Raw genomic sequence first — 27118 nt, forward strand, 5'->3', positions numbered from 1 at the left:
TTACATATATTGAACCAGCCTTGAGACCCTGGGATAAAACTGACTTGGTCATGATGTATAATTTGTTTGATGTGTTGCTGGATTCTGTTTGTTAGGATCTTGTTGAATATTTTTGCATCTATATTCATTAGTGATTTCGGTCTATAATTTTCTTTTCTTGTTGGGTCTTTTCCTGGTTTGGGGATCAGGGTGATGTGCTTCATAGAATGTGTTGGGTAGTCTTCCTTCTTTTTCTACATTTTGGAACAGGTTGAGTAATATAGGTACTAATTCCTCTTTAAAGGTTTGGTAGAATTCTGATGTGAAACCATCTCTTCCTGGGCTTTTCTGTTTAGGGAGGTTTTGTATGGTTGATGTTATTTCCGAACTTGATATGGGCCTGTTCAACATTTCCACTTGATTCTGGCTAAGTCTTGGAAGGTGACGTGCTTCCAAGTATTGGTCAATTTCCTTCAGATTTTTATATTTCTGAGAATAAAGTTTCTTGTAATATTCATTAAGGATTTTTTTTATTTCTGAGGAGTCTGTTGCTATTTCATCTTTGTTGTTTCTGATTGATGAGATTAGAGATTTTACTCTTTTTTTTTCCTGATTAGGTTGGCCAAAGGTTTATCTATTTTATTGAGCTTTTCAAAAAACCAGCTTTTTGATTTATTGATCTGTTGTATTAGTCTTTTGTTTTCAATTTCATTTAATTCTGCTCTAATTTTGGTTATTTCTTTTCTTCTACTGGGTTTGGGGTTGGAATGTTCTTCCTTTTCCAGTTCCTTGAGATGTCCCATTAAGTTGTTAACTTCCTCTCTTTCCGTTCTCTTGAGGAAGGCTTGCAGTGCTATAAATTTCCCTCTTAGAACTGCCTTTGCGGTGTCCCAGAGGTTCTGATAGTTTGTGTCTTCGTTGTTGTTTTGTTCCAAAAAATTGGCGATTTCTTTCTCAATCTCATCTCTGACCCAGCTATCATTCAGCATAAGGTTATTTAACTTCCATGGTTTTGTATGAGTATGCAGATTCCTGTTGTTACTCAGTTCAAGTTTTATTCCATGGTGGTCCGAGAAGATGCGTGGAATAATTTCTATTCCTTTAAATTTACTAAGGTTAGACTTGTGACCTAAGATGTGATCGATTTTGGAGTAAGTTCCATGGGCTGATGAGAAGTATGTGTATTCAGTTTTGTTGGGATAAAATGTTCCGTAGATGTATGCTAAATCCAAATGTTGGATGGTTAGGTTGAAATCTAAGATTTCTTTGCTCAGCTTCGTGTTGGAGGATCGATCCAACACTGCCAAAGGAGTGTTGAAATCGCCGACGATTATGGAGCTGGAGGAAATCAAGTTGCTCATGTCTGTTAGAGTTTCTCTTATAAATTGAGGTGCATTTTGGTTGGGTGCATAGATATTAATAATTGAGATTTCATCATATTGAGTATTACCCTTAACAAATATGAAGTGACCATTCTTGTCCTTCCTTACTTTTGTTGGTTAAAGCCTATTGTATCTGCAAATAAAATTGCAACAACTGCTTTTTTCTGATTACCATTTGCCAGAAATATGGATGACCACCCTTTCACCCTGAGTCTGTATTTGTCTTTTAAATTAAGATGTGACTCTTGTATGCAACAAATATCTAGCCTGAGTTTTTGTATCCAATCAGCTAACCTATGCTTCTTTAGAGGACAGTTTAAGCCATTCACATTAATGGAGAATATTGATAAGTCTGGTGAAGTTTTGGATATCGAGTTTTTCAAAAGTCCAGTGGCCATTTTTAATCCTTTCGCCAGTGTGGAAATTGGAGTTTGATCCAAAGTTTCTGAGTGAGTTTACTTTTGTGGTATAGAATTGGATTGGTCATTATGGAGGATAGGTCTGAGAATATCCTGAAGAGCTGGTTTTGTTATGGCAAATTTCTTCAACATATGAATGTCATTAAAGTATTTAATTTCTCCATCATAAATGAAACTCAGTTTAGCTGGATACAAGATCCGGGGTTGAAAGTTATTTTGCTTTAGGAGATTAAAAGTCGGTGCCCACCCTCTTCTGGCTTGAAAAGTTTCAGCAGAGAGATCTGCAGTCATTCTAATATTCTTGCCTTTGAAGGCAATGGTTTTCTTTCTCCTGGCAGCTTTGAGGATTTTCTCCTTCATATTAACTTTAGTGAAGTTAACTATGATATGCCTGGGGGATGTCTTATTGGGGTTGAGTCGTTCTGGGGTTCTGAAGCTCTCCGCTATCTGAATTTCAGAATCTCTAGGCATGTCTGGAAAATTCTCTTTCATAATTTCATGCAGAAGGGCCTCTGTGCCCAGCGTGGCCACTTTTCTGTTTCTGGAACCCCTATGATTCAGATATTCGCCTTCTTCGAATTATCCCAGCGCTCTCAGAGAGAATGATCCGTTTTTGCTCTCCATTTCTCTTCCTCTTTGAGAGTTTGGGAGCATTCAAATGCTTTATCTTCGATGTCAGAAATCCTTTCTTCTGCTTGCTCCATTTTGTTGCTGAGGGATTCTACTGTATTTTTCATATCTTTGAGGGCTGCAAATTCTTGCTTCAGTGTGTCTAAGTCTTTGGTGGTTTTGTCTTTAAATTCGTTAAATTCTTGAGACAACTTTTGAATTTCTCCTCGAATTCCTAATTCCACTTTGTTAATCTTGTCTGCAATCCAAATTCTGAATTCGATTTCTGACATCTCAGCCAGTTGTTTATGAATGGGATCTTCAATTGCAGCTGCCATATCTTTCCTTGGGGGGGTTGATCTATTCTGGTTATTCATGTTGCCAGAGTTTTTCCACTGATTCCGCCCCATGGTTGTTTTACTCCCTCATGTTTTTTCCCCTGGAGCTTTGTCGAGGGCCCATACAGTGTTGTGGCCTGAGAAACTGGGGCTCTGTCTGGTGTGGTGGGGCTAAGTGGTTCTGTCTTGTTTTCAGCTGGTTTCTGTTCCACCCTAGTGAAACAGATACTTTGGATTGAAGTCTCAGCTGTGGAGAAATAGCAGCAATTAAGTCACCCCGCCCCCCACCAGCAAACAATTGGAAAAGAAAAATCAAACCTTCCTACCACCATGCACCCAGGGCACCACCTGATTTGTGCTCAGGTGATTGGTTCAGTTAAAAAAGTCCAAATCAATTGTCTCAGTCTGCACCTGTCTTGGGTGAGAGAGTTTAAGAGGTCTCTGGGAACTGGATCACAGGGGTCTGGTGACTACTCTGATGTGGCTTGCTCCAGTGCTGCGTGGAGTCAGGAGAAGCCACCCAGCCAATAAATCAGTCTGGGAAGGTTGCTGCCTCGTTCCCCACCTTGCACCACTTCACATCCAGTCACTGATAGCCCTGCAGTTGTCTGACCCAGTTGCCTGTAGTGAATTGGTACTCCAAGAGTTTGCACCTGCCTAAATCGCAAGAAAGTCTGGCAGGCCGCTGCGCTCTGCCTCTCTCCAGCAGGAGGAGGTGAGGCCTGACAACCTTGGGCGCTTGATGAAGGTTGAGGGGTTTTCACTCAGGTCCAGTCTCGCCCCTGATTAATGTTACTGACAGAACAGAACAGAACAACTCTGCGGTTCCCCTGCAGAAGAGAAGCTGAATTGAGCTCCAAATCAGCTTGTCTTTGCTCTTGTATTGTCTATAGGCTGACAATCCCTGAGGGCCAGGTGCGTCTTAGGTTTAGTAAAGCGGACCTCTGGGTCAGCCCCACCCTGGGAGTTTCCCTGGTTTGCAAGTTGGAGTTGCCTCAGGCAAACTCAGAGTCTCTGGTTGCCCAGGGAGATGGGGGTGTGGCTTCAGAATATTCAGTAGTGAGCCGTATTGCTAGCAAAAGAGGGCAGGTGCTTTATGGCTCAGGCAACGGCTGCTCCGGTGTAGCTCCCCTCCTCCGCTCCTGGACCCCAGAGTCTGCACCAATAGGCTGCAGCCCAGCACTGTCTACACCCCTCAAGCAATCGCCCAAAAGTCTGGACCCCTAGGGGACAGGCCTCCAGACCTCGGAGCGAGAGCAGAGGGGAGTGCCGGGAGCACTGGGAGCCTGGGGCTGCAGGCAGAGAACACACAGATCTCTACACAGTTTTGTGCCTGGCCGTATTGTCACCAAAAGACAGCTGTCGCACTGTGCCTCAGGGAACCGCCACTCCAGTGCAGTCCCCTCTCCCCCGACCAACCGGGACTGGCCTCCAGACCCCAGTGTGAGTGAAGAGGAGTGCTGGGAGCTCAGAATTCCAGGTAGAGACTATATACAGTTTATACAGTTTTATGCCTGGCAGGAGGACGCCATGGCACCCTAGTAGGGGAGGTAGGTCCAGTTTTTAGGGGGTCTCTCCCATGGAGTGTAGTGGGAGGACCTTTGAACTCTGACCGGTTGTTTGTGGGGCACTCTGAGCCGTTCTCATGGGGGAGGGGACTCCCGTCTGCTTGGTGATGTATTTTGTACCTGTTGTTTGTATCCTTGTGGTCGCAGCTCACCTCAGTGGGGTTGACGTGCGTTCTACAACCTTCTCTCTTAGTGCAGCTCAAATCCACCAGGTTACTTGCTGAATTTTTGTCCTTTAACTCTCCTTCTGGACTGGAGCCTCTGTGGAAAGCCGGCTTCAGTCAGCCATCTTGTCTCCTTCCCTCAGACTATTGTTTAAAAAAAAAAAAAAAACTATAAACAAATTGCTATGCACAGTGCACATATCTTATTTTGAAGTAAAAAAAACAAAATGGGAACAGATACAATCACACCCCCTCATGTGGCCTACAGGCCTCAGTTTTAGGACCCCTGATTTAGACCATCTCATCTGCCAGCTGAGAATCTTTGAGTAGCCTAGTAATTGCCCCACGAAGCAAAACAATTGCCCAGTTGAGCCCTGCCTGGATATCTGACTCATAGAATCTGTTTGTATGATAAAAATGACTGTTGTTTTAATGCCAGTAATTTGGGATAATTTTTTACATAGCCATAGTAACTGAAACAACAACCAAAGTCTCAGTAGAATCCTCCCCAATAACCTCATGTAACAGCTGAGGAAACTAAGATCCAGAGAGATTATCTAATTTATCCAAGGTTCTAATTTGGCAGCATTGAAGTAAGGTCCAGGAACCAGTCTTCTGATGCCCAAAGCATTACCTTTTTTTAATTTAATACAGGATAATGCATTAAGAAAATTTCTGTATAATCACATGCAGGGTCAACGATGAACTCTTTGAGAAGCCACATTTTTATCCCCATTGATAAAAATTGCCAGTAATAATTAAATGAATCAGTCAAACCCCTTGACATATAAACAAAAAGTGAAGAGTGGCCTTAGATGCATGGAGCTTACAAATACTGGAGATGATTTGGGCATTTGAATGTAACTACCTTCCAATTAGAGGAACAAACATGCCCAAGTATATAAAACAAAGTAACATTTCTTCTTAAGTTCTTGGCATTAGAATTCTTCACTTCCTAGGCTTTGAAGGTTGTCAGTTCCAAATTCACTGAAAGATCTTTTCTGCTGAAAGAAAAATGCTGGCTCTATTAATATCAATCTTTCCTCCTGAGAGAACTTGCTTGCTGGTGATTTATTATGGACAAGCTTCTTCCTGCTCCTTTTGAAAGTTAGACTTTTTTTTTTTAATCCTGAAAGTAAAGGATAAATTCCTCATTTCTTGTCCCCAGGGAAATTTATTAAGGCTTATCTTCAGGAGCAAGATTGGGTATTTACAACTCACAAATTGATGCTGCCTAATACCACACAAAAGAGAAAAGGGTGTTGGTGCTGCACTTGATATCAATTGGGAACTAATCCAAAAACAAATGAGAAAGACCCATGCAGGCAGATGTGTAGGGAAAAGATCCTTTCAGATTTTGGAACTTTGCAATTATATCATAAGGATGGAAAATTTTTCCTTTAAAACAATCCAAGATATAATCCTTTTGTTAATGGCAATGTCATTATTTTTCTTTTCAAAGACTCTGAGGAAAACAGTCTAATGCACATGTTCTATATCTCTTCTTCTATATCTACATGCTCTATGGCTATGCACACTGGTGAGTCCAGAGAATGTTTATCTTGATGCAACATGTTTCCTATTCATCCAATGAAACTCATTAGCAATCTTAGGAAAGCCAAATGTTTAATTTATTCTGTTCTTAATTTCCTTCTCATCATCACCACTGCACAGAGTTTTAAAAATGTCAGTTATTTAAAGTCCCATGGGTGAGGTAGGAGGGTGTGCACATGGCCTTGCTGGTGTTCTGTATCAGGACGGCTCTAGTCCTACAATGCAGAATACCCGGTAAAACGGGGCACTGCAAAGGAGGCCTGGATGGCTTAGAGAATGAAAAGCCCACACCTGGAGCTAGGAGCAGGGCCCACTGTGACTGTGCCACCCTCTCCAGGCTCTGTCTCTTGCTGTCTTCCTCAGCGTTGGCCCCTTCTTGGGGAGACTGGATGTCCGTGAGGGTAAGGAGGGCCGCAGGCAGCTTGCCCCTGACATTCCATATCTTCTTACCCTGCAGAGTTCTGGACAGCTCCACACAGCTCTGGGGCAGATTTTGTTTGGTCCTTCTCTCGAGTCACATAGTGGCTCTGTGGAATTCTCTTTGACCACATCTAGATGGCACTGAGTATGTGCCTTAGAGTTTGCTGAGAGCTGCAGTTAAGCTTTAGCACAATGCACTTCTAATGAAAACCCTTGCTCTAAAGCAGGGGTCCTCAAACTTTTTAAACAGGGGGCCAATTCACTGTCCCTCAGACTGTTGGAGGGCCAGAGTATAGTTTAAAAAAAAAACTGTGAAAAAATTCCTATGCACATATCTTATTTTGAAGTAAAAAAAAAAAAAAAAAAAAAACCAGGAACAAATACAATATTTAAAATGAAGAACAGGTAAAGTTAAATCAACAAACTTACCAGTATTTCAGTGGGAACTATGGGCCTGCTTTTGGCTGATAAGATGGTCAATGTCCAGTTCCATATTTGTCACTGCTAGTCATAATAAGTGATGCAAGTGTGCATCCATTAGTCTAGATCTGGTTGGAGATTTCAGATGTTTCATTCTGGAAAAAGTCTGTTCACAGACATAAGTGCTGCCAAAGATGGTTGCCATTTTGAATGCATGGTTTCTGAGATTAGGATATGTCTCAGAGGGGAGAGATGCATAGAAATTAGGAAGGCTGCTTGACTTGAATGTGTCTTTCAGAGATTCACAATTCTGCAGTTCAGCCAGTTCCATTTGGTAAATCGTATCCACATTTTCAATGTCAATAGAAAATGGGTTACGGAAAAGCTGTATGTCCTGTTCATGGAGATGAAGCTCTTTAAATCTAAATTGGAACTCCTTTTGCAACTTTTCCAGTGAATCCACACGTGTTTTATTTGGGAATGCAACCAATGGATTTTCCGCTAACAGATTTTGAGTTGTGGGGAGATGGCAGAAATTTTCCTCCTTCACTTGTTTGATGAGGAGGCCTAATTTTACTTCAAATGCTTTCACATGTGATTGCATATCATAGATGAGCTTCCCCTTTCCTTGAAGTTGCACATTGAAACTGTTGAGTAGCTCTGTTACATCTGTCAGAAAGGCAAGGTGCCATTTCCATTCTGCATCATTGAGCTCTGGTACTTCTTTGTTTTTTGAAAGCAGAAAAGCTGTAATCTGTGGAAGTCATAGAAATGTTTCAAAACTCTCCCTCGACTCAGCCAATGGACTTCTGTGTGGTATGGAACATCTTCACAGGCAACATTTAGCTCAGACAGAAATTCCCGAAATTGTCTGTGGTTTAGTGCATTACCTCTAATGAAGTTAACACAAGATACCACAGTTTTTATAACAGAGTCCCACTTCAGTGATTTACTACACAGCACTTGTTGGTGGATGAGGCAGTGTATAGCTATTGGATGGGAATGGTTATGTTTGTCCATTTCTTCATTAATGTGAGCAATTACTCCTTTCTTAGATCCCACCATGCTAGGAGCACCATCAGTTGTCACACTGGCTAGTTTTGCCCAGTCCAGCTCCAAACTATTCACAGTTTGGCAACCCTTTTCATAAATATTCTCTCCTGTAGTTGTTCCTTTGATGCTTTGCAGTGCAGCAAGCTCTTCTGTGACTTTGAAATAATCATTCATCCCACGAACAAAAATTAGAAGTTGTGCAGAATCATGAACATCATTACTTTCGTCGAGTGCCAAGGAAAAATGGGAAAGTTTGGGCAGCGCCTGTGGCTCAGTCAGTAAGGCGCCAGCCCCATATACCGAGGGTGGCGGGTTCAAACCCGGCCCCGGCCAAACTGCAACCAAAAAAAAAAAAAAATAGCCAGGCATTGTGGTGGGTGCCTGTAGTCCCAGCTACTCGGGAGGCTGAGGCAAGAAAATCACTTAAGCCCAGGAGTTGGAGGTTGCTGTGAGCTGTGTGAGGCCATGGCACTCTACCAAGGGCCAGAAAGTGAGACTCTGTCTCTACAAAAAAAAGAAAAAAAAGGAAAAAAGAAAAATAGGAACGTTTTTTTGCAGAGTTTTGCAAATGCTGATGCAAATTGTCTCCTATTTCTTCAATCCTTCGTGTAATTGAGGGTCCTGAAAGACTCACTGTACTAAATAAATCAGCCTTCTCTGGACACATCTCTTTGGCAACAGAAAGAAGGCATTCTTTTTTTTTTTTTTTTTTTTTGTAGAGACAGAGTCTCACTTTATAGCCCTTGGTAGAGTGCCATGGCATCACACAGCTCACAGCAACCTCCAACTCCTGGGCTTCAGCGATTCTCTTGCCTTAGCCTCCCGAGTAGCTGGGACTACAGGTGCCCGCCACAACGCCCGGCTATTTTTTGGTTGCAGTTCAGCCGGGGCGGGGTTTGAACCCGCCACCCTTGGTATATGGGGCCGGTGCCTTTACCAACTGAGCCACAGGCGCCGCCCAGAAAGAAGGCATTCTTTAACAAATTCTCCCACCGTGAATGGTCTGCAGTGCATATTATTAGCTTGGCAACTTGAAAACTTGCTCACAGTGAAATATTTATCTGTTTCTCCTTTTCAACTCAAAAGTATTTTTCTGAGTTGTCGATGTATATTTCAGTTTTAATATTTTATCTTTTCTCACTTCTCCATATTTATCTTTATGTTGAGTTTGATAGTGTTGACGCAAATTGTATTCTTTGAACAGAGACACTATATTCTGTCATATCAAACACACAGCTCTTTCCTTGTATGGCATGAAAAAGTAATCATAAGTCCACTGTTCTTTGAATGTCCTACACTCTGAATCAATTTTTCTCTTTCTTGACATCATTGTTTCCTAGGGATTCCAAATTGCTATTAGTAAAATGCCAATATATATATACACAGTTCTCCAAAAACAATATACCAGCAATAACTTTGCCCACACAGAGACATATAGACTCCACTGCCCATCAATGCAGTCTGATCAGTGCCCATCAATGCAGCCTTGCCAGTCCACATCATTTCAGCCTCGCCAGTGCCCATATGGTGGAACTCCGCTTTTACCTCAGGCTCACACTGGTGCAGTGTGGGAACCAGCACAATTACAGAGCCAGTTCCTCTACCACCTTTCCAGTTCACACTATCCTGTGCAAACCACACTGTGATCTGTGAACTCGCACAGGAATCTGATCACATGGGTCTTCTCACTGCAGGAAAAAAGGAAAAAAGAAGGTATGTACGCCTTTTTTCTTCCAAATCTAATGCAAGCTCAGACAAACAAGCATATGGCTGAACTCACACTGCTCAGAGATTACAACAGTGTGAACTGGGGCTTACACAGCACACAACATACAACATCATACACAACTGAATAGCAATCAGAATATAAATGCGCTTACTGTCAATTAAATTGGGTTTCCTACTCCTCGACTGTCTGCAGAGCCAGATTAAGTTCCCATGGGGCCCTAGGCAGATTACCAGTTTGGGGCCCCCATGTGATAACACTGAGCACTGACCATTTGCATTAACACTGACTGCTGACCATTTGTGATAACACTGACTGCTGATAGTTTGCATTAATACTGAGCGCTAACAATTTGCATTAACACTGAACACTTACAATTACCATTACCACTGAGCACTGACCATTTGCATTACCTTTGAGCACTGACAATTTGCATTAGCACTGTGATGCAACCCCCCTAGAAACTACCCCCAACCAACTAACCAACTTTAAAAAAAAAAAGGCTCTCCTAACTTCAAAAAAAAAGGCTCCTCTAACTTCAAAAAAGGCGCCCCCTATCTGCAAAAAAAAGACCTCCTAACCAGGAAAAAAAGGCCTCCCTTAATCACAAAAAAATGACCCTACTAACTGCAAAAAAAAGACCTCCTAACTTCAAAAAAAAAATAAATCCTAACTTGTTCTTACCTCAGTCCTTAGGCCACAGCAGGCTCTGCACAGGCAACCTGGTGACTACTCCAATTATACCAGAGACTGAGAGGAGGAGTCGAGAGACAGAGAGGAGGGGAGTTGGAGAGTAGGGGGAGAGTCAGAGAGTGTGGGGCACATTCCACACATGCACACTGCGGGCTGGGACAAGTGGGCTGCTAAGCAGGATGGCAAAAACACCTGGTGGGGAGAGACAGAGAGAAGGAGGGGCAGGGAGAGACAGAGATAAGGAGCAGAGCTGGAGAGTTGGCACACACTCCACACTGTGCACTGCGGCCCGGGACGATTCAGCTGCTAAGCAGGACAGGCAGCTGTGGCAAAAACATCCAGTCGGCCAGATAAATGTCCTCAGCAGGCTACATGTGGTCCGTGGGCCATAGTTTAAGGACCCCTGCTCTAAAGGAAGTGTCCAGATGGCACGCCAGGTTATCCAGCTCAGCTTCCCAGAGACTCTGCTGTTCTCTCGAGCTATTTTCCCATACATAGCCCACCTTCTTTTCAATCCAAAATTAGCCAAAAGTGTAGTCTATATTTGATTATTCCCCTTTCTTGCCATAATCTTCCTGCCTGCTAATCCCACTTTTCTACTAATATGGCTTGCCTAAAGATCACTGGTCACCTCTCCACAGTTGCCCTGAGGGCATCTTTTCTGCACTCCCAGCTTCCTCTAGGCAGGACTTGACTCCCAGACACTCCCCTTTCTCCTGAACTCTCTTCCTAAAGCTTGTGTTCTTGCTCTGACTCTGAGGGATTCTTCTTTGTTTTCTTTACTAGCTTCTGTGTGGTCAGTGGTGTTCAGCAAAGTTGTGGCTGCTGTCTTCTTTTCACGTAACTGTGTGGTCTTTCCTTGGGCAATTTTGTCCAGCTCCAGGGTTTCAACTTTCACCTATTGGACATGGATTTAGGGTCTGTATGTCCAGTTTCGTCTCTGCTCCTTGTGCTGGATAAAAAGTTTCAAATCCCTGTTCCCCATACTTGGGTGTCCTTCTATCACCATAAACTCAGAAGCAAACTTTCTAATTCCCCTTACATGTCTTTTGTGCCCTGTGAAATGTCACCACCATTCTCTCCTTCATCCAGGATGAAACACAGAGGAATAATTATTATCACCCATTTTCACTTCACACCCACTTGGATCTCCAGCCTCCACTCATCCACCCACTGTGTTGGTTTAGACCCTGGTCCTCTCTTCCCTGCTACAATGGCTGAATTCTCATTCAATTTATCTAAACTATCTTGCTGAAAACACATGTTCAATACTCTAAGAACTGTTCATTCCATCCCATGATATAAGTTTAAAATATTTAGTGTTCAAGATTTTCTGTTAGTAGACCCGCCTCATTTCCCCTCATCTCCTGGGGTCTGTTTTAGGCTCTCCCTGGAGAGCAGCACCACATTCTCCACCATCTTGGTCAGGGGTCCTTCAGATTCAGCAGTATTCTTTTCACCACCATCAATTCCCTGCTCATCCCTCAGTACCCACCTGGGGTACACAACAGTGAGGCTTACCAAATACTTCTGGTCCTCCTCCTTCTAAACACACAGGAGACTGAAAACTTCTTACCTGTATGGATCCAGCAGAGTTATGTTACTTGGTTTGGCAAAAAAATAAATAAATAAATAAAAATAAGTGCAAGTGACACATGTCATGTCTGGGAGGAAGCATGAAGATCTTGTGTGATTCTGGCTATTTTTAATTTTTTTTTATTATTATTCTGCTAAAATGACTATCAGTACTCCCAATTATAGTTCCTCTGACAATCAGAGCAAAGACGATGTGGACTGGTGGCCCCCCACCATAATGGGCATGTCACATGAGCAAGAAGTGGACATGGTGTGTTTGTGAAATAGAAAGTCTGGCCCATGTGTTGATGTCAGCCTCTGACATTTGCCAAGCCTTGCCCCTGCCTCTTCCCTCCTGTCCCACATCCAATCAAGCTGATTTAAGAATCTTGGTGCTCCCTTCTTTGATGGCTGGGGAGTTCATCACTACTGCTCCTTCTGAACCCCTTTCCCCCCCCACACACACACACACACCTGCCCACCCCCAGGAAGCCTCGCTGCACAGTAGGCCCTCTTGTGCCCCCCTGTGTGTGTGGTGTCATGAATCTTAATGTCCAATTCAAATGTGGGTGGAGATCTTTCCTACTTCTGAGAAAAAGCCACACTAATTTGTGATTTGAGGGTGTTATTTTTAGAAAGGTAATGACTGGGCTGCTGAAGGAGTTTTATCTCTTGCTTTGCACGTTCACTGAATTGAGAGTGTTCCCTTTGTGAAAATTGGTTGATCTTTACAGTTATGTGCAGTGTTTATACATGAAGTAGTACCACCCTTGTGTGGTTCACTTTCTTTCTATAGTTCCAGTTACCCACAAAACAGGATGATAATATTGTGAGAGGAAAAAAAGGGAGAGATCACAATCACATAACTTTTATTACAGTATATTGTTGTAATTATCCTCATTAATTATTAGTTACTGTTGTTAATCTCTTACTATGCCAGATTTATAAGTCAAACTTTCACATAGGTATGCATGAATAGGAAAAAACATAGTGTCATATTTTTAGGGGTCTACACTATGTGAGACTTCAGGATCTACAGGGGGGTCTTGGAATGTATCCTCCATAGATAACAGGGGTGGGGAACCACAGTTTGTTACACTTCAGTAGAAAGATTACTTTTCAAAATTTATGGCTGGGCAAGTGGCTCACACACGTAATCCTAGCAACAAGGCTGGAGAATCACTTGAGCTCAGGAGTTCAAGATCAGCGTGAACAAATGGGAGACCCCATCTCTGCTAAAAATAGAAAAATCTAGCTGGGCATAGTGGCAGGTACCTGTAGTCCCAGCTGAGCCAGGAGGCTCACTTGAACCCAGGAGTTTGAGGTTGCTGTGAGCTAAGCTGATGCCAGATCACTCTAGCCTGAGTGACAAAGTGAGACTCAGTCGAGAGAGACAGAGAGAAAGAGAGAATATTACCAATACATATTTATTTACTTATTCATTTTTGAGATAGAATCTTACTCTGTCACTCAGGCTAGAGACTGGTGGTATGAGACAACAACCTCAAACTCCTGGGCTCAAGTGATCCTCCTACCTCAGCCTCCCAAGTAGCTGGGACTATAGGTACCCACCACAACATCCAGCTAATTTTTCTATTTTTAGTAGAGATGGGGTCTTGGTTTGCTCAGGCTGGTCTGGAACTCCTGAGCCCAAGCAGTCTTCTTGCCTCAGCTCCTGGAGTGCTAAGATTACAGATGTGAGTCACCATGACCAGCTAGTAGTATTCTTAAATAATCTCAATCTTGTCCTCTTTATTACTCTCTGAGATAAAATGGACTAGTGTGTGACTCCGTACATATGAGATGGGATAAGGTTAGTGATAAAGGAAGGAAATAGGCACTCTTTAAAAAGCTAATTAAAAAGCAAGGCAGAATAATATAAATACTGAACAGAAAGACAAGCAATTTTTCCCCTTGTAATTGCAGATCAGGTAAAGTTTCAGTGAGAAGGGGGCATTTTGGGCAGTGTATTAGTCAGAGCAGGTGAGATTGTCCTGTACAACCAACGTCCTGATTCTATTACCATTGCCATTTGTCAGTCTCATCTGCCTCTGAAGTCCAGACGCGCATAAGTAGACTTTGCAGTAGGTATTCTTTTGTGTCTGCTTCTCTCACTCAGCATCTCATTGGTGAGACTTCCCACTTTGCTGCACACATCTGTAGGACAGTCCCTTTTCACTGTCCATGGTATAAACTCACCACACTTCATTTCTCCACTTTCCTGTTGATGTACAGGAGGGGGCTGGCACAAATAATGCTGCTATAAACTTATCTTTTAAAAACATATTAATATACTTCCACTAGGCACGTACTTAGATGTGAAACCAGTTGACAGAGTAGACACATACACCCTGCTTTAGGAGACACTGCCAGACTGCTCTCTCGAGCAGCTGTCCCGACATACGTCTCCACCAGGAGTGTAAGTCACTGTGTGTTCCTGCCAGGCGTTGGTATCATCAGTCCTTTACTTTAGTTGTTCTGGTAAGGACACAGTGAATCACAGCTGCATGTCCCTGATGACTAGTAACACTTACTGGCCACTTGAGTATCTTCCTTTGTAACTTCCCTGTTACATCTTTTGCACATTTTTCTACTGGATTGTCTGTCTTTTTCTTATTTATTTATAGAAATTCTTTAAATATTCTGGCTATGAGTTCTTTGTGACTTCTATGCCTTGCAAATATATTCTCCCCTTTTGTGGCTTTCCTTTTCAGTCTCTTAATGGTACATTTTGATAACACAAGCTCTTATTTTTATTGAAGTCCAACATGTCAATCTTTTCCTTTATTTTTCCTGTCCTATTTAAGAAAACTTTTTCTACTTCAAAGTCACTAAAAGATGTTCTTCTATTGTGCTCTAGAAGTTTCATCATTTTTCCTTTCACATTTAGTTCTATAATTTATCTGGAATTGCTTTTCAGTAAGGTGTGAGGGAGGGGGTGAATATTCACTTTTTACTTATGTGTGTCTAATGCATATGTGCATTCAATCTCCATGTAATTTGGCCCATAAATATCAATTAATTCTCAAATCTCAATTGGCCTGAGGTTATTGTGTTATCCTAAACCACTGACTGTAAGGTGATAGCCACCATTAAAAACTCCTGGTTTCCTTATCACTCTCTAGGGACTGGCAGGCTGCAACCTCTTCCCTAACCAGTAATTTCAAGATTTTGAGGAAATAAATAAGAGAAGGGGGCATTTTTGGTAAGTGTTTTAGTCAGAGTAGATGAGATTACCCTGTATAACCAATGTCCTGATTTCTATCACCCTTGTTGTTAGTAAGTCTCACCTGTCTCTGAGCACCATACATATATAAATAAAACCTTATAGTACGTATTCAGAACTTTGAGATCAGAATTTAAATATTGACAAGAGGCTTAATGGAATGCTTCCCCAGTGACATTTAAGTTAGAGACAGAATCCTCCTCTGAACTGAAAACTGGACATGTATGAGCAGAGGTGGCTATTAACTTGGTAAAAATCAATTTTATTTTCAGCTGCCATCCTCTAATTGCACCCTCCCAAGAGGGACAACAACCACAACGCCAGGGCCTACTCAGAGCAAAATAGCATCCCAAGATGGCCCTCTACATTTTGGGACAAAGTCTAACCTACAATTTGCCCAGATAGATCCAGAGACGAGAACAATCCAAGGCTGCAGGTCCCTCACCGAGTTCAGGAGTGACAACTCTGGAAACGGTCCTGGAAGCTGAGCTTAGTGAGAGTGGCTGGCTGCACCAACCCCTGTGCCCTGGCCCACCCTCTCCTCTCAATGCACAAAATTATCCCAGGGGAAATGGACATCTTATTGCCTGCAATCTGCTGATTGAGAGAGAACTTTATTGTTACCTTTAAATTGGGGATTCAACTCTCTGGCCTACTGTGATGAAACAGCTCTACATTACTCCTCCATGTCTCCACACCACAAAATGATGTTCTTTGTTCATTGCATTCCTTAAAACTTCATTAATCAGTTATATTTTGTTAAAGTACTTTCTAATCTCTTAACTAAAAATCCATAAACCACATAGTTCTACTATCCCACAAAACAATGGCTCTATGATTATATTTTCCTTTGGAACTAGAATAGAAATGTAGGTAACATTGTTCTCACTAACCTCTCTGCCCCTTTCTCCATCTGGAAATTCAGAAGGTAAGTAGCCCACATCTAATATTATTTCAAAGACAAACTGGTAACAAATTGGAAAGCACTTCATACACATTAAGTGCTCTACAATTTCTGCTTGGGACAAACCCTATTTTCAGCCTTGTCAGGATACAAAACAAACAAATGAAAAAACACTTTTGACTTCTAATCTAAACTGAACAGTACAAAGTGGACAAAAACTCAAAAGGAAGGGAAATTAGTCTTAAGTAAATCTTTGGCTACTGTGAAAAATGGTGCTTTTGGAGAGAAATTTGAAGAAGGAAATTTTGATATAGTGAGTGGGATTGTAAAAGCACAAATAATACTATGCCAGTAACCAATTCCTTTTTTTCCCCTCTGTCCAGCTCAACTCAGATATTCTCAAAAAAATTGCTTTTGTTAAAATTTATAACTTGAAATGGATGCTGCAGGTGGAATGGATATTTTGTCTGTTAAATGTAAGGTGTTACTACAAGAGCAGAGGTGGAATTATCTTCAACCTGAAGTCACACGAATTTGAAATTTCAAGGAGTTCAGTTCATAAAGAAAACTTTCTTGCTCATGAACATTGTTCAGCAATCTGTATTTAGTTCTTTAGCCAACAAGGTGGTCTTGAAAAATACATTATATTCTCAAGTGTTAATTAACCAACCAGTCAACAGATGCTTATTACTCACCTGCTGCTCTGTGCAAAGTGCCGTGCTAAGCTCTTCTGTGGGATACAATTTTTTAAAAATAGCAAAGCAAAAAACAAAAGAGCTCTTGTTCTTAAGAGCTCTGAATCTAATTGGACAGATAAGACATATACGTGGGACAAGACAAGTGGCACCACCATGCTATCACTGATATAGGCCAAATGGTTAGTTCAGATAGTGGGAGACCAAGGGTCAGGCTGCTCTGCTCCAGGCTGGGTGGTTGGGAAAAGTTCCAAGAACAATCTAAGAGCAAGCAGGACAAACATGGCCTCAGGGAATTGGAGCAGTTGGGGCAGAGCAAGGGGTGGAGGTGGTAAATAGGTGGTTAGAGGCAAGAGAAATGTTCAAGAGATTGGCAGAACTAATCTGAACATGGCTGGGTGAAGGTCAGAAGACAACCAGCTGTGCCCATTCTCTCTCTCTCTCTCTCACACACACACACACACACACACACACATGGAGAGGAAGTGTTCAAAGGTGAACATGCCGTACCTTTGGCCTTTCAATATTAAACAAATTTCTGTTGTCATTTTTCCTCCCTCATCTGTCCTTTCATCCTTCTCTTTTCCTCCCCTTTCTTGTCCCCCTCTCTTTCTTCCTTCCTTTCTTTAGCTTTAGTGGGCTTAGAAATTAAAACACTTGTCACTTTCAACTATTCTGGGGCATTATGGAAAAAATATGGAAATTCTTATGGCTGCTTTTGAGGAATTCGAGGGCTTTTAGCCTCAGAGCTAGGGCTTTTAGCCTCAGAGCTACAGAATCCTATCAACAAAGGATCTCAGGAAGCCTCTTGCCTCAGGGCCCCTGAGAGGTGCTGACACAGGTGCCCAGCTGAGCCTTCCTGGCCCATTCCCCACACGGTTATCATGCTATTGGAAGAAAACATCTCTGGGGACCTTTCAACTTACTCTGTTCAGAAATTAGATATAAATCTTTCAGACTGTGATCAATTTTTTGCCATTCATTATCTGCATTAAATGAGTTATTACATATATATATTAATGAACTGTTTTGGTAAAATGCTGATAACACCAATTAGAAAGCTTAATTTCAAATTGAAAAGGAGGCTGTAGGCCCACAGAAACTAGCTGTAGAGTCTTCCCCAATTCTGTGCAGGGGATATCAAGGAAGAAGAGGAGAGGAGAGAAAAAGGAAGGAAGAGAATGCCTTTAATTTTTTCTTACCCCAGAAAATGACCCAACAAGAGTTGAGGGGCCAGTGCCCATGTTTCAGATTCGCACTATTTTGTGCTCACAAACAGCACCCAGATCAGCTTGCTGGGCACTTGAGTATTGGATGAGGGAAAGTTAGACTTTCCAGGTGTGAATCTCTCATAAGATGAGTGTGCTGGTCTCATTTCAAATGAAACAAATTACTCAGGCCTGACCCACCAGATCATCTTCTGACTGACCATTTTCCCTCTACACACACATGCACAAATATACATACACCATCACGCTTTACATGTAAGGAAATTCTAATTTAGCAAAACGAAGAAACTATGATTAGTTTCTAGAATAACTGAAAATTATAATTTACCAAACAATAGGTGAGTCCTTTTTATACTTATTTTGTTATAATAATAATATTCTTTAATGTAGGCTTTTTTGTTTTTTTTTTTTTTTGGTCACAGTTTTTGGCCAGGGCCAGGTTTGAACCCACCACCTCTTGTATATGGGGCCAGCCTCCTACTCCTTGAGCCACAGGCGTTGCCCCTAATGTAGGCATTTTTTAATAAAAATATACCCTTTGCTCTTTAAGCAAAACTTTGCAATCATCAAAGTGGGTCATTGTGGCTTTGAGGACAGTTTACAAATTGACATGACTCTGGTGAGAAGTTTTGAATAAAACTCAATGATGTATAGAAGCCTTTGAAGTTGAATTTTAACCATTTGGATTTGTGACATTTGGAAAAATCATCTATTGAAATTTGGAATTAGGCCTGGTCATTTCCATAATCTTTAGCGGAAACTAAGGAATTATTATAAATTAATATTTCTTTCTATTAATTTACTAGAATTTGTTCACAGTTTTTATTCTTTTAGAAAAATTCAACACACAGCCAAACATGAAACTAATATAGAAAAATCAAGAGAATGCTGCATTAGATCAAGTGGTACCTTTTATTTTACAAGCTTAGTCACAAATAATTTATTTTAAAGGACTTTTGCTACTGTATTACTTCTGTGGTTCATTTCTGTAGCAATCTTTTCTTTAGGGTATTCATTTGTCCAAGTATATTCATTTTCTTATGGCAAGAGATTGAAATTCTCCATTGGTCTAGAGTTTGTTTGTCATTATTTTCTGTCTCCTCCCTCCCTCCCTTTTCTCTCTCTCTCTCTCTCTTTCTCTGACATCTCTCCTAAAATTCTTAAAGCAAAAGGGGGTTATTCAATGTCTTCCAGGACTTTAATTTCAAGAACAGAATTATCTCCCAGTCAGACAGACACTACACAGATGTTTGGTTTACTCTGTATCACATAGTTAACAAGGATCTTATAGGTTCAAGGAAAATAGATTGCAGGACTTTTCTAGGAGGACTTAACATTCTGGGGAAAAAAAACCTAACAGATAATCTCAAAGAGACTAAAGTATTTTAAATAATTACCACTTAGACATAATCCTACAAGAAAAAGTAGAATGGGCATTTTTAGAAAAGATGAAAATAAATGTAAAAAGCAAAGAAAGAGACTTTGTTTTTTAATCCCTAATCAATAAGTACCACCATTCTTAGAAAACCGTTCATGCGCTGGGATTGCTCTCATTTCTGACCTAACAATCTTTCCCCATTATTCCACATTGTTCAAACTGTAGGGCAGCCTGAGGAATCTGCCATCTGACTCCTGGCTGCAGTAGAATGCTGAGTGTATCTTTCAACTAAGCTTTCTGAGCACATCCACCTGCGCGCCGTGCGGGCTTCTCTCCTCTGTGCCCTCCTTGCCCTGCTGCCAGGAGAAGACGGCAATGAAATGTCTCAGCACGCTCACCACAGGCTGCTGTGTCTGTGAGAAAGATCTAGACTGAGCTTTACAGCTCTCCAGGCAAATAAGAACAAAAAGAGGACATTCTGAATCTTAAAGCTGTTTGCTACCTGCCAGGGAAGGCAAATTTGGAAGCACCACAATTTGGACAAAATCCAAAGGTTTTAGAGTGATCTCTTCTCCCTTTCTTGTGTCAACCTGTTAAGATGCAAACACTGCCCAACAGCTATAGTGCACTGCAAGCAGACTAAGGCAAGCGGAAGAAATGGCATGTGCATCTAAGAAATGGAGTCTTGACCAGTTCTTCACTCAGATCCCATGAGTTCAGTTGCTGAAAAGCAGGTGCCGTGTCCTGTTCCCTGCCGTGTGTTGTTTGCTGAGTTCTCGCTGGAACATCCTGAAACACTTAAGCCGAAACTGTTAGGGTATCTATAGAGGCTGTAATTCAGAGAGAACAACTTATCTTTGTGGGACACAATACAAATGTTTATTGGATTCCTGTCCTCTGTTTTGACAAGGAACTCTCAAGCCAATTTTATGGGAAAGTAAGTGATTCCATGGAGAAGAATTATTGGCTTAGCATCCCAAGGCTGGAGGCTTCAGGCAGGTAACACTCCTGGTTTATAGGGAATTGAAGGCAAGTTGGAACGTAGTTCATCAAGTGCCAATAAGGTATAAAAGACATACCTTAATAAAGGACTTGATCAGAGAGGCCAAGAAATTGCAAACATGAGGATTTGTCACATAGTAGAGAGAGAAACATTCTGGGCATGTGGGGACAGTGAGAGAAGTCAGAAGATACCGCCAAAGAGATTTTCTAATCCAAGGACTATCTTTCAGGTTGGAGAAACTTCTCTTATATTAAAGGGACAACTCAGGCCATCAGTGTTTAGGAGGACTGGTCAGAATAATAGAATTTTCAAATTGACAGCAGGAATGTGAGATATTCATAAGCCAAGATCAAAGCCCTCCAGGGCCTGTCCACTGGTCTTCAGACGAAACTCAGACCAGGCCTTCTTCCAGGCCTATGCAGTGTCACCTGCCCTGCTGTCAGCCTCCTTCAGCCTGTCTTGCCAGGGCAAGGCCTCTGGCCACCACTGCTGTCCTGGATGCTCTTTCTTCCCTTCTCATTAGACTCATGGTCACTTAAGATTATTTAATTTAGCTGTTTGTTTTTGATCTGCTTCCACTGTACAAAGAGCATCATGAAGTCAAAGACCTCTTCTGTTCTCCATGTTGCCATCAGCATTTATCACAAACCCTGGCCTCTGATAGATGCTGTGTGAGTATTTGTGTGACAGAATAATACAAATGAAGTCACTGAGGTCAAAACAGCTAAAGTAATTTCCCCAAACTTTCCCAAATTATTAATAGTGGAACTGGACAAAAAGCTCAATTTTCCTGAGAAATCCTGACTTCCAAGGCTAGTTTAGAAGATTCTCAGGCAAGGGTTTTCATTGACATCTATGCAGGAATTATGTTTGCAGTTGGCATTTATGCTTTTGGAGAGACCATTTGAGAGAAGCTTTGAGGATGAGGCTCATGAAGCCAGCTGCCCTGCTGGTGTCAGGAGAGTGGTCTGCGTTGTGTTCACTGTCATCCTTTGTCCTTGGCCACGTCACTCAACATCTCAAACCCTCTTCAGAGTTTGCCTCTTGCCTCTTTTTGTCCAGACTTACTTCTCAATTTTATGGTCCCTGGTTGTCACTGGACCCTGCCCTTTGGAATAGCCTGTCTGCACCACGGCAATTGTTTGGGGGCAGAATTACAGCTTTCAATTTCTAGCTCTTGTTTGGGAGAGAGGCAAGGTGATCAAGCAGCATTCTGTTGTCAGCCCGGGGTTTGAAGCCAGCCACTTATTGGATGTTATCTCAGCTCTGCCTGTGTTAGAAAGAGAGGGATACTTTATTTATTTACTTTTTTGTTAATATTTTAAAGGGAAACCTCAATCCTGCTTTTATAATTCCCCGGAGAATCCTCAGTAGCACAAAGAGTGTTACAAAATTCTAAACTCTCAAGAAGCAAAACCACTTAAACTAATAAACCTGTCACATAATACTTTGTGGGCCCTGGGGAAGGATAATATCATGAAATCAAGTAATGATTAGCTTTTAAAACCCCCCAAAGGACAGTCATTGCAGGCTAAAGTAATTTGTTGTTGGTGTTAGTTTTGTTTTGTTTTTCTAATCTCATTTTTCCTCCCTAATCATCCTGTTTATGCTCACGAATGCTTTTGCAGGTAATAATAATACTAAGAACAACTACCTTTTACTGAACACCTACTATGTGCCAGGAACTTTATATTGTCTCTAATCCTTACAATAACCTTAAAAGGTAGATATGGCTGTCAATACTTCAAATGAGAAAATTAATATTTGGAGAAGTTAAGTAAATTGCTCAAGATCACGTAACAAGTAAGGCTGTGAGACAACTCACTGCTGTGCCTAATGTGTTCTGCCCTCGGTGCTGGGCAGGGCTATAGTCCTTTCCCTGCACACCAATATCTATTGACCCAAGTACACAATGTAAGGGGAAAAATCTTGTGTCTGCTATGAAGCCCTGCTTCAAAATAATTCGCTTGATCTCCTGCCCCTCCCAGCATGTTCACCACTGCTGAGTCCATGCCATGTAGAAATTTTAGAAATGAATTTGTGTTTCGCTTTGCATTGTGTCAGGCCATATGCAAACAAAGCAAAGACCTGTGAAGCTGAACAACCACCAACCAGAGCCTAGTATGCCAGACTTTTTGCTTATTTCCCCAGATCTATCTAGGATGCTCTTATTTGGTGTCATCTACCCAATTACTGCATCAAGATGCAAGTATGTCTTTGTCTTTCAGAAAGCATCAGGCTTTGGGGGAGCCCACAACTATAGAACTTTTTTGTTCAATATAAACCAGGAGAGAAACTCAAATTAATTTATGCTTATGTTTCTAAAGTTCCGCTTCCAGCAGCAATAACAAGAAGCTGCTGAGGATCCCAAACTCACGGTGATGCAGAGTGCCTCTCCCAGGACTCTCTTGCACGAGGCCAGTGCTTCTCACAACCAGAGAACACAACAAATTCCATGCTCTCCTAGAATTTAGGCCTTCTGTTCTTAGGCAAGAATTAAAGCTTACAATGTCAAAGACTAAGCAAAATGTATTCTATACTATTGTGTCAGAAAATATTCTTGAAATATTAACAGCTTTCTGTAGTATTCCCTTTTTTGCCTTTTCCCTTCCCTCTATTCAAACCCCAGATAAGACATTCTTTATCTTAGGAAGAAGTCAGGATAGCATCAAGCAGAGAAAAAGTCTTTTCAGATTTCTGAGTTTTAGAAAGAACCCAGAAGAGAAAAAAACTGGAAAAGGGGAGTTGGGGAAGCAAAGGGGGCAGGGATGCCATCGGGCTCCAGTGAGGAGCCTAAGATTCACCCTGCAGGCTGAGCGGGGGCCAGCCAGCATATGTGGCTTGGTGAGCGGGTGGGGGCCTTGATGGAGCTCCCTGAGCCCCATGCACCCAGAGGACACCTGATAATCAGATGGAGTCGTGGGTGGGGAAAAGAGGGTGTCTTTTCAGTGTCTGGCATGAAACAGTGCTCAAGGGACAGTCTGGATGAAGGACATCTCAAGTAGAAACCAGCATAGCTGGATGACAGGGAGGATTTCAAACCACTCAGGGGAAACAGGGACAGGGTTGCAACTGGACTGCAGTTTCCTCCCCACTATGCTGAAAATGGTGTTTGAAATAGAAGTCAAAATAGTAAAGAAAGGCAGGCACTTTCCTCTTCTGCATTTACAGACTAAATTTCATCCTTGTGAGAAAAACAATGGGTGAAATCTGTGAAGTGACATAAAAAAAAGGAGGAAAACTCACCTTGATTTTTTTGAATCTCCATGTCTTTGTCTTCAAAGGGAAATAATAAAAATGCTTATAATCCAGAATTAGTATGCACATAAAGAAATAATAAATTACTATCAAAAATATTCATTATTTGTTGGTGGGATCATTAGACTTAAAGTAATTCTTTGTTGTGATCATTGGGATGTAAATTTTTCCTTTATTTTTATTTCCTGTGTTTATCAAGCTTTTGCTGGTTTTGTTTCTATTGTTTTAAGAAATAAAGGTGAAGAGAAAGCACAAAGAAAGAAAAAAGGAAGGGAGAAAGCAAAAAGTAGTAAGAAAAAAGGACTTTTAAGTAATATTGTGTAGATAGAACATGAGACCAGTGATAAAAGATGAAGTTAGATATGTGGATAGTGAGAGATTAGAAGGTCTAAAGTCTCAGACTAAAAAAATTTGGACAGTGTCCTGTAATCAGGGAAGGGCCACAACAGGTTTTGGATATGAGTTGTTTAAAAACAGCCCTCTAGGCCAGGCCCAGTGGCTCTCACCTGCAATCCCAGCATTCGGGGAGATTCAGGCAGGTGGGTTCCCTTGAGCTCAAGAGTTGGAGACCAACCTGAGCAAGATCAAGACCCATCTCTATTAAAAATAGAAGAACTAGTGGGGCCTGTTGGCAGGCACCTATAGTCCCAGATATTGGGCAGGCTGAAGCAGAAGGATCTTAAGCCCAAGAGTATGAGGTTGCTGCTAGCTATGAAGCCACAGCACTCTACCCAGGGTAGCAGAGTAAGACTCTGTTTCTAAATAAATAAATATTAAAAACAAAACCAAACGAAAAGACACCACTCTAGTAGTTTGGGGTAGGATTCCTAACAACAGAGGCAGGAAACTCAATCTGCAGCCTATTACAATAATCTAGACATAGAATCTTGGGGACACTCAGGCAGGGACAGCAGAGCTGGAATGGTGGCAGTGGATGACAGGGCTGTTTATGAGAAGCAACTTAGGTTCTGAGGGTGGAAAAGTCACTGTGGAGAAGACCCTGAATTATGGAACCTTCAGCCCTATCCTAAAGGTGCTTGTGATGCCATGGGACTCCAGTGAGGGCCTGAGATTTTTTTAATAAGAGATGAGGCCTCTTGGGTGTCATTTTGAAGCGGGGCAGAACAGAGGACTGCTCATGGCCATGGGCCACATAGTGGCCACAACTTTGGCAGCGTGGCCCAGGACTCTGGCCTCCTGCCAGTCCCTGAGCACCCTGGCACCTAGTGGGGAAGGTCCTCTGAGAGCCAGGCAGACAGCAAGGTCCCCAGCTCTAGCCTGTCGCCTGGAGGACACTCTGGAGTGGGAAGGGAGAGCTGCGTCCGGACCCCCTGGCTCGGGTGGCACCGCACTTGGAGTCTCTCCCTTGGAGGGGCTGTGGCCACCTGCCCTGCTGCCCCAGGACGCGTGGGAATGAGGTCCCTGCGCACTGGAGGCGCGGGGGGCACAGGAGGCCAGGGACCTGCAGGGGCCTGACTCCCCGAACTCCCGACACGCAGCTACTCCCTGGAATCGAATGCCTGTCCCACCCCCAGGGGCCCCGGGGGGGAGGAGGAGCCCCCTTCCTCTTCTCCCAGCCCTTTGTCCCTCGTACAGGTGAGAAGCCACCTGACTCCGGCCCCGAGTCACAGTGTTCCCTGCGAATCACTCGCATGCCAGATTTGTTTTGTCCCTAGCTATCCTCTGCCCCCAAGAGATTTGAAGAAAACAACCTGAAAGGTTTAAAAATTGGAGAAAATTTTAAAAATTGCTTGTACCCTTTAAAAACTGTTAGTGTTTTTATATATTCCCTTCTAGTTTTTATGTACATATTTTAAATAGTTTAAGTCATGTCTGCTTTTTGTTACACTTATTCACAATGACTTTTATAGTTATTTCATCTTTTTTGATGATTCCTAAAATTCCATAGTTATACTGCATTTCTATGCTTCAGGCTATTAGATTTCTTACATTTTAAAAGTATTTCTTAAACTATTTTTTTCTGATTGTATAATTAAAATATACTATTTACAGAAAATGTGAAATAATAGGAAAATAATAAAATTCACTTATGTGGCACATGAAACTGCAGTATGCAGATGACCGAGTTTCATTTCTACTTTTCCTCATTTAACCTCCACAGTTACTGAGGAAATGTACTGAAGGCCACTGCGTGTCACTGGGCCCTGCCCAGGCTCTGCCCTCAGCAGAGGCCCAGAGGAGACCACATGGGGTTCCCAGCAGGGGTGCTGCCACCTGCAGCCCGGAGGCAGTCCTGCCCCTCCCAGAGGCCAGCTCCACCAGACTCATCTCTCCTTCCCTGGTTTTCTTTTTCCTATAAATTACTTTTTTAAATTGACATATAATAATTGTACATATTTGTGGAGTACCAGGTGATATTTTGATACCTGTATACAATGTATAATGATCAAATCAGGGTGGTTAGCATATCTGTCACACCAAACATTTATCATTTCTTCATGTTGGTAACATGCAGAACTTTTCTTTTCTCACCATTTGGAAATATACAATAAATTATTGTTAACTCTGGATACTCTGCAATGCTATGGAGCCCTAGAACTTAGTCCTCCTGTCTGTGATCTCATTCTTCTAACTAAACGCTCCCTGCCTCCACTCCTCACTATCCTTCCCAGCCTCTAAGTACTCTAGTCTACTTCTGTGATGTCAACTTTTTTAGCTTTCACAAGAGAACATGAAGTGCTTGTCTTCCTGTGCCTGGCTTATTTCACTTCACAATACGTCCTCCAGTCTCATTCATGTTGCCACAAATGACAACATTTTATTCTTTTTTACACAGAATAGTCTGTTACTGTGTGTGCACCATGTTTTCTTTATCCATTCATCTGTTGATCAGCATTTTGATTTCTCCGTATCTAGCTATTGAGAATGGTGCTGCAGTGAACATGGGGGTGCCGACATCTCTTCAACATACTGGTTAAGTTTCCTTTGCGTATATATGTACACCCGGCTATGGGACTGTCGGGTCATATGGTGGTTCTAGTTTTAGTTTTTTGAGGAACCTCCATGCTGTTTTCCATGATGGCTATACTAATTTATCCCCCACTTTCCTTTCTTTCCTTTTCTTCCTTTCTTTCCTTTCTTTCCTTCCTTCCTTCCTTCCTTCCCTCCTTTCTTCCTTCCTTCCTTTCTTTATCAAGAAAGAGGTCCTTCTAGACTTACACTCCTCGTATAAGACCAGCAGAATCTCCTGTAGTCTGTCTCCTCCAGAACTAGTCATTCTACATTGAGAACGTCTTACAGCTCCCTAGTCTGCAGCTCCCCTAATTCCCAAAGCAAGAACTGGCAGCTTTCTTAGTGGAAAAGGCTTTGGAAGAGCAGAAAACAGAGCCTACATTATTTTTCACATTGCTGAGTGTTTTCTAATTGCTGTACTCAGCAAGCCTGAGAAATATGTAAGTAGTCATCAGTTTCACAGATGTGGGAATTACATATCAGTAAGGTTAAATGACTTGCCTTAAATAGCCACCAAATTGTATCATCAGAGAATCAAATGACACTGCTCTT

The sequence above is a fragment of the Nycticebus coucang genome, chromosome 20 (genome assembly GCF_027406575.1).
Source record: "Nycticebus coucang isolate mNycCou1 chromosome 20, mNycCou1.pri, whole genome shotgun sequence".
Lineage (NCBI taxonomy): Eukaryota > Metazoa > Chordata > Mammalia > Primates > Lorisidae > Nycticebus > Nycticebus coucang.